The sequence below is a fragment of the Carcharodon carcharias genome, chromosome 14 (genome assembly GCF_017639515.1).
Source record: "Carcharodon carcharias isolate sCarCar2 chromosome 14, sCarCar2.pri, whole genome shotgun sequence".
Classification (NCBI taxonomy): domain Eukaryota; kingdom Metazoa; phylum Chordata; class Chondrichthyes; order Lamniformes; family Lamnidae; genus Carcharodon; species Carcharodon carcharias.
In genome coordinates, this window is record NC_054480.1 from 18327849 (window position 1) to 18349533 (window position 21685).

The window sequence follows — 21685 nt, forward strand, 5'->3', positions numbered from 1 at the left end:
GTCAGGGGACTGCCTATTTCAGTGAGGAGTGTAGAAGAGCAGCCCCTTGTCTCCCTGAAAATGAACTGCCAACCTGGTGAAGCTGCAACACAGGATTATGCGCATGCGAATCAGTAGAAGCAGCATGCTAGGGACAGAGCTAAACAGTCCCATAATCAATGGAGGAGATTAAAGCTCTGCAGTCCTACTGGATCCAGTTGTGAATGATGATGAACAATTAAACATCTAACAGAAAGAGAAGTTTCCATGAACATCCCCATCGTCAATTATGATGGAGTCCTGCATGTGAGTGCAAAAGACATTGTTGAAGTGTTTGTAACCATACATGCTGAGTGGATGATCCATCTTGGCTTCCTCCTGAGATTTCCACCATCACAGCCTTCATCCAACTTAATTCACTTCACATGACCACTTTGGATACAGCAAATTCCATAGGCCCTGACAACACCTTGGTTGAAGAACTAATTGCTCCAGAACTAATTGCGTCTCTAGCCAACCAGTTCCCAGTACAGCTATAGCACTGGCATCAACTCAACAATGTGTAAAGTTGCCCAGGTATGTTCTGTCCACAAAGAAAGCAGGACAAATCCAAACTGATCAATTATTGCCCCCTCAGTCCGCTCCTAATCATTGGCAAAGTGATGTAAGATGGCACTTATTCAGCAATAACTGTTCAGCAATAACTGTTCACCAATGCTCAGTTTGGGTTCTGCCAGGGCCACTTGACTCCTGACCTCATTACAGCCTTGGTCCAAACATCAACAAAGGAGCTAAATTCCAGGGGGGAGGTGAGAGTGACTGACCTTGATGTTTGACCGTTTGTGACATCAAGGAACCCTGGTAAAATCGAATTAATTGGTAATCGGGTGGAAAAATTTCCATTGGTTGGAGTCATACCCAGCATAAAGGAAGGTGGTTGTTGGATCATCTCAAGCCCAGGACATCACTGTAGGAGCTCTTCAGGGCAGTGTTCTAGGCTCCATCATCGGTGCATTCTTTCTATCAGTGGGGATGTTCACTAACAATGGTCAGTTCGATCGGCAATTCCTCAGATAATGAAACAGATCATGGTCACATGTAACAGGATTTGGATAACATTACATCTTGGGCTGATAAGTGGCAAGTAACATTTGCGCCACACAAGTACCAGGCAATGAACATCTCCAACAAGAGAGAATCTAAACATCACCCCTTGACGTTCAATGGCGTTATCATCACTGAATTACCCACTATCAACATCCTGGGGGTTACCACTGACCAGAAACTGAACTGGACTAGCCATATAAATACTGTGGCCACAACAGTAGGTCAGAGGCTAGAAATTTGGCAGCAAATATCTCACCTCCCAAATCCCCAGAGCCTTTTCAGTCTACAAGCCATTTTAAGTCAGCAGTATGATGTAAAATCTTGCCCAGATGAATGCAGCTCCAACAACACTCAAGAAGCTAGATGCTTGGTTGGCACCCCATCCTGCACCACTGACACAAAGTGGTAGCAGTGTGTACCATCTACAAGATGCATCGCAGCATCTTGCTAAGGCTCCTTCGACAGCACACCCCCAAACCCACGACCTTTACAACCTACAAAGACAAGGGAAGCAGAGGTATGGGGATACCACTGCCTGCAAGATTGCCTCCAAACCACACACCATCCTGAGTTGGAAATATATTGCTTTTCCTTCATTGTGTCTGGGTCAGAAACATGGAACTCCCTTCCTAACTGTGAGTGGATGTACACCAGATAGACTACAGTGGTTTCAGATGGCTCATCAGCAAATTCTCAAGCATTTAAGGATGGAACTGCCAACAAGGCTCAAATCCTATGAATGAATAAATTAGAGAAAAAAATTGAAAGATTAGATTCAAAATCAAAATAACCAAACTTCGCCCAATACTGAAATAAAAACAAAATGCTGGAAAACCTCAGCAGGTCTGGCAGCCGCTGTGGAGAGAGAAACCAAGTTAATGTTTCGTACGACTCTTCCTCAGATCTCTGAAAAAGGGTCATACAGACTCGAAACGTTAACTCTGTTTCTCTTTGCCCTTCCCTATCTCTGTTTCCAGCATCTGCTTTCACCTTCTAATGTGTACCTGACATCAAATCCTCACTGTGTTACTCTGAGATGAAGTTTAAAGGGGGTGTGAATCAACCTGAGTTTCCTCAACCATAATCCTAATTGTGCAGTAAACAGTTCAATACAGTTCATTAAATGTTCAATGTTCTACTAAAGTTTATTAAACTGTATTGAATTGAGTTGACACGTGTTAACAAATATTCTGAAAGGAAATGCCGGTGCGTTGATATTCCTCAGTTGTTTAAAGAGTGATATCTCTGCGCATGTTCCTGTGCCTGTCTGTTACCCCTCACAGCTGCCGAAGAGAAGATGTCATCAGTTGAAATCAAATTTTAAAAATGATGCTCCTTTTTTAAAGGGGGCACCGGCAATAAATAGTAAAACAAAAAGGGTCACTTATCAAAATAAGTGAGTTTGTTCCTCGTCTGATACGCTGCAGTCACTCCAACGCCCAATGAATGCAGAAAGTCTCAGTGTACGGACAAAGTCTCGGTGTACGGACAGAAGTCACACGTTCCCTTTCTGAGGATACCCGGGCATGGACATGGCTATGGAGAAGGCCATAACAAAAGCGCATCATCAGATGGTAACTGATGGACCTTTTTGTCCACGTGCTTGGGTTAAGCAGCAAAGTTTGAGCAGCTTTATCCCTACCTGCCAAAACTTGAGTCCGAACAAATGGATTGTTGGCCCTGGACAGTGTTTCCGTGCACTAGGAAATGACAGAGTGGGGAAGCCTGGACTTCAAAGGAAACGCAAAAGGAGAACTGACAATCTCTCGCTATGCCTTTCAAAAGCTGTTATTAATAGAATCATTATTTCCTGTTGCCAGTCAAACTCTCTCGAAAAGTGATGTGCTGTGGTTTCAAAAAGGCGAGAGTCTTGTTAATTGGATGCCTCTCTGAATGCCCACTGAGCTGGGTTTCGAACCACGAAACAAACTGAGAGCGATGTGAGTTTTTGATGCTGTCTTCCTGACAGTGCTGCATATGTTGACCCCGGAGTTCGATTCAGCAATTTGCGGAAACTGCCTCAAGGGCAAAAGCACCCCCCCCCCACCGCCCACAACCGCCCCCCCCGTGCACTTGATTTCTCGAGCAGTTGTTTTTCACTCTGACCTCTCCCTCTCTCTCAGAGCTAATGGAAATGTTTATTTTCCATACTCTTTTGCAGCTTAGAAGAATGAGAATCTCATTGAAACACTCAAGGGCTTGACAGGGTAGATGCTGAGGGGCTGGACATGGCATCGCAGTCTCCGAATAAGGGCTCAGCCTTTTAGGATGGAGATGAAAAGAAATTTGTTGTGAAATCTTTTTTTTATTATAATTCTGTACCCCAGAGCGCTGAGGATGCTCAGGCAATGAGTTTATTTAGGACAGAGGTCGTTAGGTTTTTGGGCAATAAAGGAGTCGGGGGGTAAGGAAGGGAAGTGGAATTGAGGTGGAAGACCGGCCATGATCTTATTGAATGGTGGAATAGACTTGAGGGGCCAATTCTATTCCTTCCATTTTGTTGCACAGACCAGGCAGAAAGCAGAGGCCCAAACTTTGATTTAAAGAATTGTCAGGGTGAAAAGGGGCAATTGTGATTGCCCCTGGTGAGCTAAGCAGCCATGCTGATTTAAGAGTTTGATGTAATGGGAGCAGGCACAGCAAGTAATTAGGAACAAGCAATTATCTTAAGAGCACGAGCAGGCCATTGATCCTGTGGAACCTGTGCCACCATTCGATAAGATCATGGCTGATCTGATTGTGGTCTCAGTCCACTTTCCTGTCTGTCACCCCCATAACCAATGTGATGGCGCAGTGGTATTGTCACTGCACTAGTAACCCGGAGACCTAGGGTAATGCTCAGGGAGCCCGGGTTTGAATCCTGCCACGGCAGATGGTGGAATTTAAATTCAATAAAAATCTGGAACTAAAAGTCTAATGATGAATGTTGTAAAAACTCATCTGATTCATTATTCCCCTTAAGGAAGGCAATCTGCTGTCCTCACCTGGTCTGACCTACATGTGACCCACAGCAATGTGGTTGACTCTTGAATGCCCTCTGAAGGAGGGCAATTAGAGATGGACAATAAATGTTAGCAAAATGTGGCACCCACATCCCATGAATGAATTAAAAAAAACTCCTAGACTCCCTTGTCTGTAGGAACATAGGATCCAGGAGCAGGAGCATTGGGGAGGGTGGAGGGAGGAGAGCACATAATGCACAAGCCAGAGGGAAAAACAAGGTGAGGCCTCCTTTTCACCTTGCCAGTGATTGTAGCTCTGGGTCAGGTTCTACAGTGCTGCTCTCGCCAGACACTTCTACCATGATTTTGCAAGGAATGATATGCTGGTCCATTCGTCCAGTGGTAACGAGCAGGAACAACGTTCAACTTGCAAATGTGCTTGGAGGGAAATGCAAACATAGGAAAATGATGGGCAGATAAAGAGTAACTGGTCTATTAAGCCTGTACTACACTCATGATGACTGGATTATCAGGACTAGACGCTGATCCTACAGCCGCTTCAACAGCCATGTAATCTCCTGGGGGAGGAAGAAAAAAACCCGACAGAATCCCAGGGCTAACAAAGGGCAAAATGCATCTGGAAAATCCCTCCCGGATCCCCTCGGGCAATCAAAACCAGTCCAGGTGATCACTGGAATCTTGCGTTTGTTACCCATTCATCCACTTGCTCTTCTGTGTGTTGTGATCACTGCCTGAGTAGGCTATATGTTGTCCAGATCCAAATCTAAAACTCGTTCCCACCCACAGGATGTCCAGTGATGATGGTAAAATAGCTTGACCTTTGAAAATGTGAGCTGGTCGCTGAGAATTTGGAGCCAAGTTGAAATTTTGCACTATGAGATCAATTGAGTTGAGTGTATGAAGCTGTCTGGGTTGTGTTCTGTTTTGAGTTAGTAAGCCCATGTTGGATTGTGTCATTGGTAGACCCTTATTTTTCTTGGTGCAAATTATTTTTCTTGATTACAAAATCATGCAGAATCTGGCTAATATTCTCTCCGTTTTGCTTGTAAACCAGACAATGTTAAAGAATAATGCAATATAGTCTGGAATGCAGTTAACCCTTCTGGCTTTTGACTAATTCATGAAGGGAATTTAGGGATGTGAATTTCCTTATTTTTTTTCCCCTTCTTCCTGGTGTCCCATTGGAAGATGCTTGGCCTATGCTTACCCCCTTGCTCCAACCACCCCACTTCTGCACAGCAGCAGAGGTAAGACTGAAATCTTGGCTGGGCTAGGAGAGCAAGCTTGAATCTTACAAGTGATGGCTTGCTTCGTGACAGGGGTTAGGCCCCATCTGAAGTGCAGGAGAGCAGCCCTGAGAGGGACTCTACTTCGAGGTCATACACCGAGTTTTGTTTTACCCATCACCTCTGTGCTCACTGATGTACGTTTTACTTCTGGTCTGACAATACCTGGATCTTAAAGTTTTCACCTTTGCTTCCAAACCTTTCCATGCTCTTGCCCTGCTCTATCTCTGCAACCTTCTCAGCCCTGCAACCACCTGAGATTTCTCCTTCAATTCTGACCTCCTGCGCCTCCCTGATTTTCACTGCTCCACCATTGGTGGCCGTGCCTTCAGCTGTCTAGGCCCTAAGCTTTGGAATTCCCTCCTTCAAACCCTCTCTGCACCTCTCTGTTCCTTTAACACCTTCCTCTTTGAGCAAGCTTTTGGTCACCTGTCTTGATATCTCCTCATATGGCTCGGTGTCAGATTTTGTTTGCTAACACTCCTGTGAAGCACCTTGGGATGTTTTACCAATATTGAAGGTGCTATATAATTGCAAGTTGTTGTTGGCTATGTTTGCCACTATTCCATGGCTGTAGTCAGGAACATACTGTATGGATGAATAAAAAACAAAAACAGAATTACCTGGAAAAACTCAGCAGGTCTGGCAGCATCGGCGGAGAAGATAAGAGTTGACGTTTCTTTTTTTATCTCTGTATGGATGAATGTTGAATGGGTGTGTATTTTAGATTGTTAACATGAATATGTGCTCTCTTGTGTTTCCTCTTGTGGGGGAGACTAAAACTAGGAGAAATAGCTTAAAAACAAGAGATTTTCCTTTTAAGACAGACGAGGAGAAGCTTTTACTCCCAAAGGGTCATTGGTGTGTGGAATTCCCTTCCTCAGAAAGTAGTGGAAGCAGGATCTTTGAATTTATTCAAGGCAGAGTTAGACAGATTTTTGTTAGGCAAGGGTGCAGACAGGAAAGTGGAGCTGAGACCACAACCAGATCAGCCATGATCTTATTGAATGGTGGAGCATACTCAAAGGGCCGAATGGCCTCCTCCTGCTCCTCTGTTCCAATGTGTGGGACAGTCAATAATGGACCTGTGGGACAGACTGCTGGCTCATATGTTGAATCCTGCTTCACTACATTACTTCATGCCATATCTGGGCTCCTGTTCCTTGCTAGGACAAAGGTAACCTCATATAAATGGAAGGCAAGGCATAGCGTTTACTTAGGGCTGTATCTGTCTCCTGGACTAGTTTTGATGAGCTAAAGAGATTGGAGAGAAATTTTCCTAGATTTTTTTGCCCCCCATTGGTTGACCCTAGATTTTTAAGATGTCTTTTTATTTAATCCCTCCAAGGAGGTTTTGTGGGTGGGGAGAGTGTGGTTTCTGTTGCAGAAAGCATTGCAGTTATGTGGCTCTATCATTGTCTATCGTTGTCATACGTTTGTATGACTGGGAGAGACTATTGCGTTTACGTGCCTGCTTCTAATGCTCAAAAATGTCATACTGCACTCTACCTCTCTCGCTCCTTAACTCCATTCTCTGCCAAATGTTAACATTAGCTCGTGACAACGCCAGCAGCGCTCAAGAATCCAGACTCCATCTGTGAATGGTTAGAGGAATAGCCCAGCAAGGAAGCTGATTGATTTTCAAACAAAAAATGATTTTGGACGATATCCTGCTTGGCTGATTCACAGGCGGTAAACTGAACAAAAACCACTTCACCACAGTATGTTTAGAGCAGAGTTTTAACATTCTAAGATAACAAGAGAAGCCCACAAATGCTAGAAATCTGAAGGAAAACCAGAAAGTGCTGGAGATGGCCTGCAGATGAAAGAGAAAATATTTCCGATGAATCCCTTCGTTCAAATCGATGAGACTTTTTCATATTGCTTCTTAATTAAGAACAGCCTGATTTCATGAAAACCCAACAATGCTGGTGGTCAAACAGGACATGTTGGTGAAATTCAGTGAGCTCTCTTGCCTGTGCAATGTGTTGATTGTTGTAAAGTTGGGTCCAAGTCTGTATTAAGATTCTCAGCCCTTCCTATTTACCAGGCATTTTTTTTGTCTTTGTGATTTACGGTAGCTTCATCTGCTTAGGTGGGGCCGGAATGTTTTGCTATGTTAAAGGTGTTATATAAATACAAGCTGTTGTATTGTAATGGTGACTGTAATCCTTACTCAAATTCCAGTGCAGACCTCCAAGCATCAGGTGGCACTATGCTTGCGATTTGGTCCATTTCTCAGCTCATGAGACCTCCTAATATTGGCTGGAGTCCAACCCTGTCTTTGCCTTACCCTCCTTTAGCACCTTTCTTTCTCCTGGTTGCATGTGCCTTGTTGTTCAGGACCTGTCGACTCTCCTATGCTACGTTTCTTTCAGCAACTGGTCATGCTGGACTCAACTCATCCAGCGGTCTTTCCTTTTATGGTAGCACCCAATGGTCAATGCATCTTATCAATGCAAAGACTTACCTTGTCACCCTCTTTGCCTGCACTGTTCTGATGCTGTGTCTCTTGGTTTTGCCTCCAATTGCCTTATGTTGTCCTTCTGGTGCCTGCCTTGCTGCTCAGGTCTTCCTGACCCTACCACCAGAACCCCTTAATTGTTTTTTTGCTCTACCCACCATTCCTGACCAAAGATACAGCCCCTCTTGCTGTTGTAGCTTAATCCTGATCCTGTTCTTCATTCAATCGGACTGACCATCTGAATCTGTTTATTCCACCTACTCTCAGCCATTTCTTCCTGCCCATTCCCTGTGGTCCGACCACAACAAGAGGGAGACTGAGAGATACACTGGGGTGACATCAGCTGGCTCCTCCCCACCTCTGCTGATCTGCTGCTGAAACCCTCATACAATCCTTTGTTATTTCTGTACTTGACCATTCCGATGTAGTCCTAGCTGGCTTCCCCCATTCTACCCTCTATAAACGTGAGGTCATCCAAAGTTGTGCTACTGGTGTCTTTATTCACACTGAGTCCCTATTCACCCATCACCCCTGTGCTTGCTGACATGCATTGGTTCCTAGTTACACAATGCCTCGATTTTAGAATTCGCATCCCTGTTTTCAAATCTCTCCATGTCTTTGCCCCTTCCTATCTCTGTAATCTCTTCCAACCCCACAACTCTCTTCATTTCTGGCCTCTTGAGCATCCCCTATTTTTAATTGCTTCATCATTGGTGACCGTGCCTTCAGCTGTCAAGACCCTTAGCTCTGGAAATCCCTCTGTACGCCCCTCTAACTTGCTTTTCTCCTTTAAGACACTCCTTGAAACATACCTCATTTACCAAGCTTTTCTCATCTGCCTTCATATCTCCTCATGTGGCTTGGTGCCAAATTTTACTTTTATAATGCTCCTGTGAAGTGCCTTGAATACTTTTGTATATTAATGGTGCTATTTAATTACAAGTTGTTGTTCGTTGTGGAGAGAGTGCTGTGGGAAGATGGGAGCAATGGTGGGGGGAAAGCTGGGGAAAATAGACAAATGAGAGAGATGAATACTAGAGGAGATATGTGAGTAAAAGATTAGGCAGATAACATGGCAAACACAAGGACCATAGGGAGAGTGTATGCAGTCAGAGGTGGGTGACACTGAATGATTTGGGTAAGGCATTGGCGTGAAGCAGATGGGTGGAAGATATTGCAGTGAGAGGGCGAGTCTTGAGACATGATAAGAGAAAGAGAGGGCCAAGCTAAGACAGATCAGGGAGAGAGAGGGAGTGATTAGAGACATTGCATGGGTCTCATGTCAAGAAAGAGATTGGGGTTATGGAAAGGGATATAGGGGCAAGATAGAAATAAATGCAAATCATAGGTTAGTTTGAAAGAGATGAAAGGACAGACATCAGAGAGGTCACAGTGAATAGTGCTTCAAGAGATCTGCTGGTGTGAAGGAGATATATGTTGACTTCCAAAGAAGAATCATATTGGACTCAAAACGTTAACTCTGTTTCTCTCTCCATTGATGCTGCTAGACCTGCTGAGTTTTTCTAGCACTTTCTGTGTTTATTATATATTATATATTCTGTCGAACTGGTTACTTAATTCTAACCAATATATTTGTTTACTTATCACTGTATGTGTCGGGCCTGGTTATTGTATTATATCCTTCTAACCGTTCTTGTTCTCCGTAGTCTGGCAGCAGGCAGTTTGTGTAGAGTTTGCCTCTAATGTGATCTCACTGTGTTCAGCTCCAGTGATCTTGTGAATGATGAGTGTTACCCACACAGGCCATTTCATCATTTCACATCACTGGAGCAGAACTTGGAGTGGCTTGGATCGCTTAGGCATTCAACTGCTGACTTCATCCAGTGAATCTGTGGATGTTGTCCCCTACTTTTTACTGCTGAAGATGTAATGCACAATGAGCTGGTACTTTTGACATGTTGGACCATGGGCCTTTAGTGAAGAGCCCTCTAGCTGGAGGTCATAGTTTTAACTTGAATGCAAGAGTGGCTGCTGCTGCTGCTCGGGAAGCTTCCAGGTTTGCTCAAGCAAGTGCAGCATTCAGTAGAAGCTCAGTCTGAGTCATACTTCCCTCTCTGGTCCCCAGGCATTGGTTTTATGACAATTACCTGCATTTATATAGTACCTTTTAATATAGACACCCCACCCATCACTCTCACCGCCACTGGCGAACAGTGGCTGCAGTATATACTAGAGGCAATATGTACCGTCTACAAGATGCACTCAGCAATTTACCAAGGATTCTTTGACAGCACCTTCCAAACCTGCAACCTCTACCATCTAGAAGGACAAGGGCAGCTGGTGCATGGGAACACCACCACCTGCAAGTTCCCCTCCAAGCCACTCACCACCCTGAATTGGAAATATATCGCCGTTCCTTCACTGTCGCTGGGTCAAAATCTTGGAACTCCCTTTCTAACAGCACTGTGGGTGTACCTACACCACATAGAACGATTCAAGAAGGCAGCTCACCACCACCTTCTCAACGACAATTAGAGGTGGGCAATAAATGCTGGTCTTGCCAGCGATGCCCACATCCCAGGAATGAATAAACAAAAGAATCAAGGTGCTTCACAGGGGAACAGGATCAGACACAAATCCACGGTGAGCAAAAGGAGGAGTTATTGGAGGGGTTGTCAAAGACCTGGGGTTTAAGAAGATTGTTAAAGAAGGAGAGGGACATGGAGGCAAAGACATTTTCTTGTTTTCTCCTTGTATTTACCATCCCGTGACTCCTGCTTCCCTCACCATTTTTGGGGTTTCTTCATCCTGCAACTCGCTGCCACTGTTCATTCAGGGGAGCCAAACCACCCTGTGAATCATTATTTCCACCTCCATGAACTTTGGGTTCTGTACCACCCATGACTCAGTTCTTCCGTAGCATCAATATTTCTTTCAAGCACATATTTTCTTTGCCTAGATTAAATCTCTTCCTTAGAAAAACCATTTGACATGTGAATCTGACGAAACCAAAAACACATATGGATGTTTATAAGATTTCTCAATTTGATTACACACTGAATAGCTGTCTGAACAGGAATTCTTACCTGTCAACCATCTCACAACTGAAGCCAATAGAGCTGCATTTAAATTCTTCCCCACATCTTCACTCCCACTGCCATGACAACACTAGACAACAATGATTTTGGGAGCATCTTCATTTCTGATGGGTTTTTTTTCTCTGTGTATGGGCTGCTGCAATCTGCTGGTACTTTGGCCAAAAGTAAATCCTGGCAAGGACTCAGTGGGCTGAATGGCCACCTCCTGTGCTATATTGACTCAGCCTTCCTCAATACAGAGAGTCAAACTGACTGTGAGAGTCAATCTCTCTGCTAAAATCCCACAATTCAAGTAGAAATTATCTGATCATGACCTTATTCTCCCACCGTGCCCCCCTCCCCCCTCCCTCACCACCCCACACCTTTAGCCCCCTGCCACCCCACACCTTTAACACAGGTCGCTGAGTTAAATTGAAAATTCTTACTGGTGTCATATCAACTAATTCAGCATTGACTTAGTCTTGAAAGTGGTAGGTGAATTCTGTTTGAATTGTATTGAATGGTGTCATCTACTTCTGCAACCCTCCGAAAGCTGTGCGCTCCTCCACTTCTGGCCTTTTGTGCATCCCACCATTGACAGCCGTATCTCCAACAGTTTAGGCCCTAAGCTCTGGAATTACCTCCCTTGAGGTGCTCCTTAAATGCATGAGCTAGCTTATGACTTTGTCTAATGTCTCCTTCTTTGGCCTGGTGTCAATATTTTTGTCTGATAATACTCCTGTGCAGCACCTTGTGATAGTTTGCTAACATGCTGTTTAAATGTTAGTTGCTGTTGTTTACCCAACTGCTGGGCTACATTATTGGGCACTATCCAGTACCTTGCCCACTCTTGATATCGGCCAACCCTTCGTCTGTGGAGGCATCACAGCTGTATTTTGCTCTTGTTCTGTGAATTTTAAGCAGGGATCACACAGGAGTGACTGGGGTTTGAGTTCTGGTGGAAATTTGTTTCTGTTTTAGACTGGGGCACAGAAGCCTATTGTACCACCCTAGCTGAGATGAAACTGCTCCCTGCAGGCGGGGAATTGAACCTGGTCTGCATTGCTGAGTGTATATCCTGTCTTATTGAGGAAGCTGCCCTACTTTTTATTTTTAATCTTCTTTTACAATTCCTGTAATGTAATTTTATTAGAATTTTAAAGAATTCTCAACATGTCGCTACTATGCTCTAATGTGAAAGCAGAGAGGCGCTCTCTCTTCTGATAGACTAGTGGGTTCCAGTCTACGCAACAGTATGCTAAACAGACCAAGAACTCCTGAGGTTTAATTTTAAATTGGAGGTGGCTGATATCAGCAGGGGTAGCAAACAGGGCAGCAATAATCGATCATAATGAACTTGAACTAAGAAGAAACAATTGGCCGCTATGTTCACTCTTGGTCACTATCTGGAGATCCCTTGTGGAATTGTCCGTCTGCAAATGCATGCAAATATGGTGCTATCTGTCTATTTGTGTCATCTGTGTTAATTGTATATCAATTGTGTATGGAAGTGGAAGGCATTAATTGGGGTTTCACTTGAGCACATATAAAGCAAACTTGTGGAAAACTGTGGTGTGGTGGTTGAATTAGGAGGTCTATGCTTGTGATGTTTCACTCTGTAAATAAATGTGAGACTGAGTAAAGATTAGCTTCAGTATTATCCATCACCAGCTGATTTTGCAGAATAGAACAGTCTGTGTGCTTGCAGGTATGACTGGTTGCTTTCTCTCTGTGCACATGCAGATGGGGCAGATAAAACTGGGCTCAGTTACCATGTGCATTTAAACATCTTGCTGACACGCGACCATCTTGTTTCCCAGCGTGTTGCTGTTCTACAGAAGAACATCAAAAATAGGAGCAAGAAGTAGGCCATTTGGCCCCATGAGCCTGCTCTACCAATCAATAGGATCATGGCTGATCTGATTGTGGCTTTAGGTCCACTTTCTTGCCTGCCCCTTCATAACCCTTGACTCCCTTGTCAATCAAAAATCTGTCTAACTCAGCCTTGAATATATTCAACTGGTCCCTGGGGAAGAAAATTCAGAATGCTAACGACCCTCCGTGTGCCTTTTTATATGCCTGCTACAAATGTAGATGCAATTCCCACTATTGTATGTATCTAGAATGATGAATAATATTGCAGCTGAAAGATCGTTCTAATAGGTCTCTGTTTTGCTGCAACTCAGCTGTCTGTGGTCCCACCTCCACTGGTATGATGAGCTGTTAGGTTCTTTCTGCTCTTGTTCTTTCTTCGTGTTGGGCTGTCAATTAAAAATCCACAGCTTTCGGAAATAGTAAACGGCACCTGTGAAAATGTGAACCACGATTCCTTGTGCCTGTAGTTATGTGGGAGCCTGTGCCTAACCAGTGCGCCAAACAATGTCCGCTCACTGGAGGGGTGCCTGTGTTCCAGTGGGGGAGGGAGAGTCCAGATGCACCTGACAGCAAGAACTGTGTGGAGCAGTTTAATTCACACTGATCTACTCTTGAGATTGGCTGAAATTCGGACCCTCCTGACGAATGCTTGTTGTAGATCCCAGGGAGCTGGCATGTTCTTTGAAAAGTATTTTTTTTATTTGTTGCACCATTTTCTGGCTCTTGTTTCAATCACTAACTTCACTGATGGTTCTCACAGATTGTCGGAACTCAAGAGAGAGAGAGAGAAAAGGCGGAGGGGGGGTGGTGGGGGTGGGATTTAAGGAAGGTGGTGGGAGAGGAGGGAGGGCTGCGAGGGAATTTGTTGCACGAGCAACATTTTTGTGTGGAAATTTCAGGATCTGATGGAGAGCACTTTGAGCAAATTGAACAGCTGGCAGAGAGGATTTAGCTCTTGTGGGCCAGCGTCACTCATTGTGCTTTCTGCGGTTGCACACCATCGCCCTTATCCTGCTGAGCCCATCTCGCACACAACCCGCTCCAGGGCTGTTGCTGCCCATGCCGGCTCACTTGGTATAGGTAGCACTTTTGCGTCTGAGTCAGCAGGTTGTGGGTTCAAGTCCCACTCCAGGACTTGAGCATAAAATTCAAGGCCAACACTCCAGTTCCGTCTTTTGGATGAGGTGTTAAACCTGAGGCCCTGACTGCCTTCTCAAGTGAACATAAAAGAACTTATGGCGCTCTTTTGAAGACGAGTAGGGGAGCTATCCCCTTTGTCTGGGCCGACAATTTAATCACACAAAACAACTTAGCCAGCCAATATCATGTTACTGTTTGTGGGAGTGAGTTCACTGAGTGCAAATTGGCTGGGACATTTCCTACATGACAACAATGACATACTTAAAGTATTGTCTGTAAAGCATTTTGGGATACCAGGTGATCGTTAAAGGTGCTATATAATTGCAAACGTTTCTTTCTTTTCATGTGCAGACACACATGCAGACAGGGAAACGGGTGTGGACATGCGCGTGCACACAGGTGCTCAGCTCGACTAGGCTGCCAGCTCTGGATGTATTCCTGGAGGTTTCATTGCATGACCTGCCTCTGACCATCTCAGCCAATCAAACAATCTCTTTCCCTCCCCTCCCTGACGTCGGTAATATTTTACAAGTAAGAAACAAAAGTGTTTGAAGAAAAAGAACTTCATGCTACAAATTCTTTTATTTTTTGACATCTCCTGGAGATTCCAGGACAATCCTGGAGGATTGTCAACCCTGGGCTAGACTGAGATAAGTTTTCAATGTTTAAAGCACAAGTTACTGACACAATGACACCGATGAGGCACTGATTTGTAGTCTGGCTTGCCGGATTCCAGCAAGGCTCGGCTGGTGTGGGTTTGGCCCCTTGGTTACAAGTGCCTGCTTCACAAGTTCAATATCGCATTTAATAATGTCATTTGTACTAATTCAGGCGAAGATAGATTTGTGTGATATTTTTCAAGAGCTGGGTCACTTTAATTGGATGTTGTACATTGATTCTGCCAAAGTAAAGATAGTCTGTTAATGTTTACCACTTTTAAAAAAAAATTCACATCTGTGTCCTTTGCATTGACCAGAATGCAGCTGAACTCATGAGTAGACACAGTTCATCCCATCAAATCTCAATGCTTCTAGTAAAGTAAGTCTTCCACGTTGCAGGCCAAGCCCTTGCACAAGTGTAGCAGCACTTCTCTGAACTCCCCCATTGAGCAATACAATTACACAGCTGCACATTCCTACCCGCCCTGCAGCTTGCATTACTCCCATACCACCTCTCCTCCAGCCGCAATTGGCACAGGCTGTAATGTATGTCCATGGATTTTACTGAAACATTGCTTCAGCTGACTTAGGTTGGAATAAATTCCCAAATCACTTCAATCTGCCGTAGAACCAAGCTGGTGGATTCCAGGTTCCATCCCCATTGTATCTTTTTTATTCATTCTCGGGATGTGGGCATCACTGGCAAGGCCAGCATTTTTTGCCCATCCCCAATTGCCCTTGAGAAGGTGTTGGTGAGGTGCAGCCTTGAACTGCTGCAAGTTCATATGGTGTAGGTACACCCACAGTGCTGTTCAGGAGGGTGTTCCAGGATTTTGACTTGGTGACAGTGAAGGAACGGCGATATAGTTCCAAGTCAGGATGGTGAGTGGCTTGGAGAGTAAATCGCAGATGATGGTGTTCCCATGTGTCTACTTTCCTTGTACTTCGAGGTGATAGAGGCTGCAGGTTTGGGAGGTGCTGTAGAAGGAGCCTTGGCAAATTGCTGTAAAGTACCTTACAGAGTCATCCGACCTCAATCAGAGCAATTGTTCCTGTAGTTGCTATACAGTAATTTCAGATGATCCTTGATTGAGGGAGGGGAGCCAGGGTTCCGAATCAAACAAGTTTCATGTTCCTTTTTTAAAATTTATTAATGCGATGTAGGCATCACTGGATAGGCCAGCATTTATTGCCTGTCCCTAATTGCCCTTGAGAAGATGGTCGTGAGCTGCCTTCTTGAACTGCTGCAGTCCATGTGGTGTAGGTACACCCACAGTGCTGTTAGGGAGGGAGTTCCAGGATTTTGACCCAGTGACAGTGAAGGAACGGCGATATATTTCCAAGTCAGGATGGTGAGTGACTTGGAGGGGAACTTCCAGGTGGTGGTATTCCCATCTATCTGTTGACCTTGTCCTTCTAGATGGTAGTGGTTGTGGGTTTGGAAGATGCTGTCTAAGGAGCCTTGGTGAGTTCCTGCAGTGCATCTTTTGGATGGTACACACTGCTGCTACTGTGGGTTGGTGGTGGAGGGAGTGAATGTTTGTGAATGGGGTACCAATCAAGTGGGCTGCATTGTCCTGGATGGTGTAAAACTTCTTGAGTGTTGGTATTCCTGATGGTTCTGAGAGTTGGAAAGTCCATGCCTGTTGTCGTTGGGTGCGAACCAGATTGGTTCAATGTTGCGTTGTCTGCCCCCACCCAAATGGCCAAATAGAGCACACAAAGGCCTTTGCTCACCTCATGAGGAATGACACGGGATGACTTAGCTAGGGTTGGCTGTGGCTCATCTGGTAGCACTTTTGCTGCTGAGTCACAAGGTTTCAGGTTCAAGTCCCACTTCTCGAGGGCTTGAACACAAAAATAAAGGCTGCGAAAGTGCTGCACTGTAGGTGGTGCCATCTTTCGGCTGAGACATTAAATGGAGGTGGTCTGCCTGCCCGGGTGGATGTAAAGGATCCCCGTGACACTATTCTGAAGAAGAGCTGGGTAGTTATCCCTAGTGTCCTGACCAGTACTTATCCCTCGATCAACATCACAAAAACAGATTATCTGTCCATTATCACATTGCTGTTTGTGGGAGTTTGCTATCCGTGAATCGGCTGTCATATTCCGTACATTACAGCAGTGACTACAATTGAAAAACGCTTCCTGAGCTGCAAAGTGCTTTGTGGCGTATGGTGGTCGTGAAAAGCACTATATAAATGCAAGTCTATCTGCCGTTGTTCTATTACCACATTCCACTAACAGCTGGCCCCTGCAATTTTAAAATTGTACACCATCGTGGCTGGGGCGGGGGGGGGGTGGGGGGTGGTGGGGGGTACAAAAGTGATTCTAAAGATAATACTTTTTCCCCAAAAAAAATCAAACAACTTGTTCAGTCATTGCTTCAAAGACAAATAGGCAAGAAAATGTAAATGCTGCCCAGGATTAAAGGCCTGTTTGGTGCTGCGCTGGCTGATAATGGTTTAAATGGTTCTCTTAACTACAGCCTGTGCAAACTGAGGAACTGAGCAGTCAGCGGTTCTCATTTTAAATTGCTTTTATTCCCTCAAACAAGTTTTGGTTAACAACCAATTCGGAATTCTAGAACTGGGAAGCTAATCTAAAGTACCAGTAATCCATGTCCAGAAGAATAATGTGTGGTTTTCTGAAACGGGAAACGAGCTTCCTTTTTCCTGTCAGACCAGAAAAGACTAAAGTCCTGATTTGAGGTGAAGAGTCCTGAGAGGGCATTCTGGTTTCCTTTGTGTTCTTTTTCATATTTCGCTGGTGCTCCAGAAATCTTGCTCCCTCTCCTGAAGGTGCTGCCTCCTGCTGTGCTCCGTTTCCATGGCTATTGATTGGCCATGGTACTGGAGCCTAGGGACAGAATGCCAGCAAACTAATTGACTTGGGGGGAGGGGTAGGATATTGATGGGCACATTACAGCCCTGATTCTGCCCAAGTTCCAAACCCCTGCCCTTGCCAGCGCAGGTGCACTGAATGGCAATTGGAAATGGGGACCATGATTGATTTTTATATTTCAATCCTGGGCCTTTCTTTGCTGAGGTGATGCTCACTTATGCTCCCTGCGTGTTTGTTTTTTTTTTCTCTCTCTCTCTGCACTCCTCATTTTAATGATGTGCTTGGCTAAAGTTACAATCACAGCAGCACTTTGAGCAGATATTCCCCACTGGTCTAATGGCGAGGCCCATCTGTCAACACTACCTGCCTGAGACCAGCCAACTCTGCACAGACCAGAGATCGGACTTGGGCACGTCACCTCATGTCTGAACAGCTCAGTACCACACAGCTGGCACGTGTACCCAAACAAGCCTTTGAGAGGCCACAAGTTTTCTCGAGCCCTTATGTTTAAAAAAAAAAGCCACGATTACCTTCATGACTTGAGAATTTAGTCCAATTTGTTGCGCTGCTGTATTGAGACACAGAATTGTTAAAAATTGTAGTGAAATCTTCATTAAGCTTGATTTCTATTTTGAAAAATAATATGCATGTTTTAAACCTTTTGGTTTTGTATTTGATCTGACAAGGGGAAAGTGGGAGTGTGTTTGGGAGGGGTTGTACGATGTCTAGGTGGGGAAGAGGGTTCGCTATGTCTGGTGGTGGGGGAGGGGTTGCTTGGAGTCTGGTGGGGGAGGAGTTGCTCTTTGTTTCATTGGGGCTGGTGTTTCTCAGTCTCCAATGTGGGGGAGGGGTTGTTCTATATCTGAAGTTTCCTCTCCAACTCTGGGGCCTCAGCAGAGGGTTTCATGTGAACTGAGCTGTGCCAAAATGGCTTGTCAGCCTCGAGGGAGTGAGTTCAGGCATGCAGCGTCTTCGACTAGCATTCTGAACGGCAGACACTCTGTTCAAAGATAGCGCGAGGTTGGTAGGCCGCAGCCTGGACCCCAGGTTATCCACCAAGGCCACACAGAGAATGGCCAAGACCGAGAGAGACAAGTACCAGCACATGTGTGCACAGTCCATTATTGACAAGTTGTTTTCATACGTAGAATTACCCAATTATTTGAATTCAGCAATGTAAATAAGACAGCAGATTTCAAATGAAGCGCTTACAGAATTGGACCATTTGAACTAAGTAACTTTTAAATGAAGCACAGACTGCATGTGCAAATGTCAAAAGAATCTGTAATTCAAAATCACCTTCAAGGCCCCATCCCTCTACCCTGAATCCACTGCAAGTTTGCATTGGCATAATGCACTACATTCAACCAATCCTCAAATCAGCTGCATGATTGTTCAACATGATCAAAGCATGTGCACATTTTTTAAAACTTGAAAGACAATGGTGTGCTCAGAAAATTACATTTATTCAGTCCACTGCAGCAAAAACATTTGGGCTCATTCGTCTCTTCTGGTTTTATTTCATCTCTTAGCCACTGGTTAATGCAAATCTCCTGCCCTGTATCATCGCAGGGCTCCTGGTCAGCATCGAGGAGACCCTGTATCGGAACCATGCTCATTTAAAAAAAAAATTGGCCTCGATGTCTACTGTGGAAAAATTTACTTTGCTATTTTTTTTCAATGCCAGCCACTCCAGCACTGAACTTGTAACCGGGTGAGAGCCCAGCACTGAATATTTGAAAATCCAACTAAAATGAGGGATTTGTTTACCACTGTTTTAGCTGTAGATAGCTGTGTAAAGGTAATTTGCTGAGCGTGCAGATGAATTGCAGTTTTTAAAATATGCAAATGCTCTGAGCATGTTGAATATTCATGGGGCTGATTTGAGGATTGGTTGAATGCATTGATGCAGGGCGGGTTTTGGAGATGATCTTTAGTTACAAATTCTGATGTTATCGCATAGAGTCTATGCTTAATTTAAAGTTTATCTGAAGTTCAAATGGTCCGATAATTCAATTTTGTTAACACCAAATTCCCACTTTGCGATCTTGTTTACAGTGTTGAATTCAAATCATTGGATAATTCAATTTTTTTAAGCACAAAACAATTTCAGTTGTCAGTAATGGACTGTGTACACATGCTCCTGCATTCATCTTGGTCTCCCTTGCTCATGTGTACCTTGGACTTTCTCTCTCTGATCCATTTTCCCTTCCATTCCCTTCTCTTTTTTAATGTCCTGTTTCACCTGGTTTATCTTTGTCCTTTTCTCTCTCTCGCTTTGAATTCTGCAATTCCCTTTACCTGTTCATGTTTGTATTTGCTTCTTTTTCCTCTCACTTTCTCCCTGCACACTTTTTTCTATCTCTTTCTCTCTTCCACACAACACACAAACAAACATATGAATTGGGGCAGGAGTAGGCCACGTGGCCACATGAGACTGCTCTGCCAATCAATAAGATCACGGCTGATCTGAATGTAACCTCAACCCCACGTTCCTGCCTATCCCTGATAACCTTTCATTCCCTTGTTAATCAAGAATCTATCCAACTCTGCCTTAAAAATATTCAAAGACTTGCACCACCTTTTGAGGAAGCGAGTTCCAAAGACTCTCCATCCTCTGAGAGAAATAAACTCTCCTCATACTGTCTTAAATGGGCAACTCTTTATTTTTAAACAGTGAGCCCTAGTTCTAGACTATCTCGCTAACGGAAACATCCTCTGCACATCTTTCCCAGCACTGATCCCTGTGGCACACCACTCCTCACATCCTGCCAACCAGAAAAAGACCCATTTATGCCAACTCTCTGCTTCCTGTTAGCAATCTTCTATCTATGCCAATATGTTACCCCCTAGACCAGGAGCTTTTATTTTCCAGAATAACCTTTGGTGTGGCACTTTATCAAGTGCCTTCCGGAAATCTAAGTACAGTACATCCACCAGTTCCCCTTTATCCACAGCATATGCGACTCCTTCAAAGAACTCCAATAAATTGGTTAAGCCTTTTACAAAACCATGTTGACTCTACCTCATTGCCTTGAATCTTTGTAAGTGCCCTGCTATAGCACCTTTAATAATAGCTTCTAACATTTCCCCTATGACAGACTTGGGCTAACTTTCTTGCTCTGTAGTCTCCTCTCTCCAAATACATTTTGTCTCTCTTTCTCCCCCCCCCATACTCTTACTCACAAGCAACACATTTTATCTCTCCACACACTTACTTTCTCTCTTTCTCTCTGTCCACACAGACCTTCTCTCACTCTTTATTTCTTTCCCCATCTCCCAACACACTTTTTCTCTCACACAAAAACAAAAATAACTGGAAAAACTCAGCAGGTCTGACAGCATCTGCGGAGAGGAGCACAGTTAATGTCTCGAAATGTTAACTGTATTCCTCTCCGCAGATGCTGTCGGACCTGCTGAGTTTTTCCAAGTATTTTTGTTTTTGTTTTGGATTTCCAGCATCCGCGTTTTTTTTCTTTTATCTACACTTTCCTTCTTTCTTTCTCTCTCTCTCTCTCCCTCCTGTAGTCTGACGGGGTGTGGGGATGTGGTTGCAGGAGAGATCGTTCAAATTGTATTTCATAAGAAAGGCTTACTGATGAATTGTGCAGGAGTTGCCAGGTCATTGTGTCGCCAGTAAATTCACTCTTGGCTCATTTGAGGTAAATTCCAGGCAGCGTACACGAATACACTCCTCAGCTCTTTGCTTATAATTTATTTCCTTATCACTTCATCTCCACTGTCCAAAACCAGTTTCTAACCTACTGAAGCAGCCATGAATAGCCTCCGGGAGAATGTTGTTGACCTTTCTTTACTACACTGTGATGTCATGTAAGTTGCTGCTGGCTCCAGTTAATATGGAAAGCTGGCAGATGCGTGAGTGCTGTGTTATATTATTTCCCTGCTTTTTAAAAAATCTCGCGTGTTTTTTTTTGCACTACCCGTTATAGCGCATGGGGCTACGGTATACAAATTGCATCTCAGTTCAAGGTTTTGGGCGCTCATGCAACATCCACCCCACTATTCTGCTGTCAGACGGATTCTGTATTTAATCCAAAGAATTTGAATTGCGAGTGGTCTTGCTGTAAAGCAGTGGTCTCAAACTTCTTCATCTGCTGACCACCTACCAGTCCCCCCCCCATCCATTTTTCCCTGCCAACACAAAAAAAAACCTCAGCAGAATTAATGGGGAGAATGGCTATTGTGTAAACGCTTCTGGAAACAATAAAGTTTTCCTGCTTTTTGCATTACTAAATGTAATATATTTCTGTGCATTGTTTTAAGTATAAGTAAATTATTAATCCATGCCAGAAACAGAAGTGTAGACATT

At 44.3% G+C, this 21685-nt stretch overlaps 1 protein-coding gene across 9 annotated transcripts in view; it reads left to right on the forward strand.

Moving 5' to 3' along the window:
- The window catches only part of LOC121287384 (zinc fingers and homeoboxes protein 3-like), a 72046-nt gene that overhangs the window by 21235 nt on the left and 29126 nt on the right, over nucleotides 1–21685 (forward strand). Inside the window, exon 1 of one of the 9 annotated variants that reach the window (XM_041205208.1) lies at nucleotides 10365–10403. The exons of 6 other annotated variants lie outside the window; for them this stretch is intronic. The gene's annotated coding sequence lies outside the window, so the exon portion shown is untranslated. Of the gene's footprint in view, nucleotides 1–10364; nucleotides 10404–14249; nucleotides 14384–21685 lie in introns of those variants that run through there. 2 more of the 9 variants (XM_041205206.1, XM_041205213.1) reach the window with 2 other exon arrangements.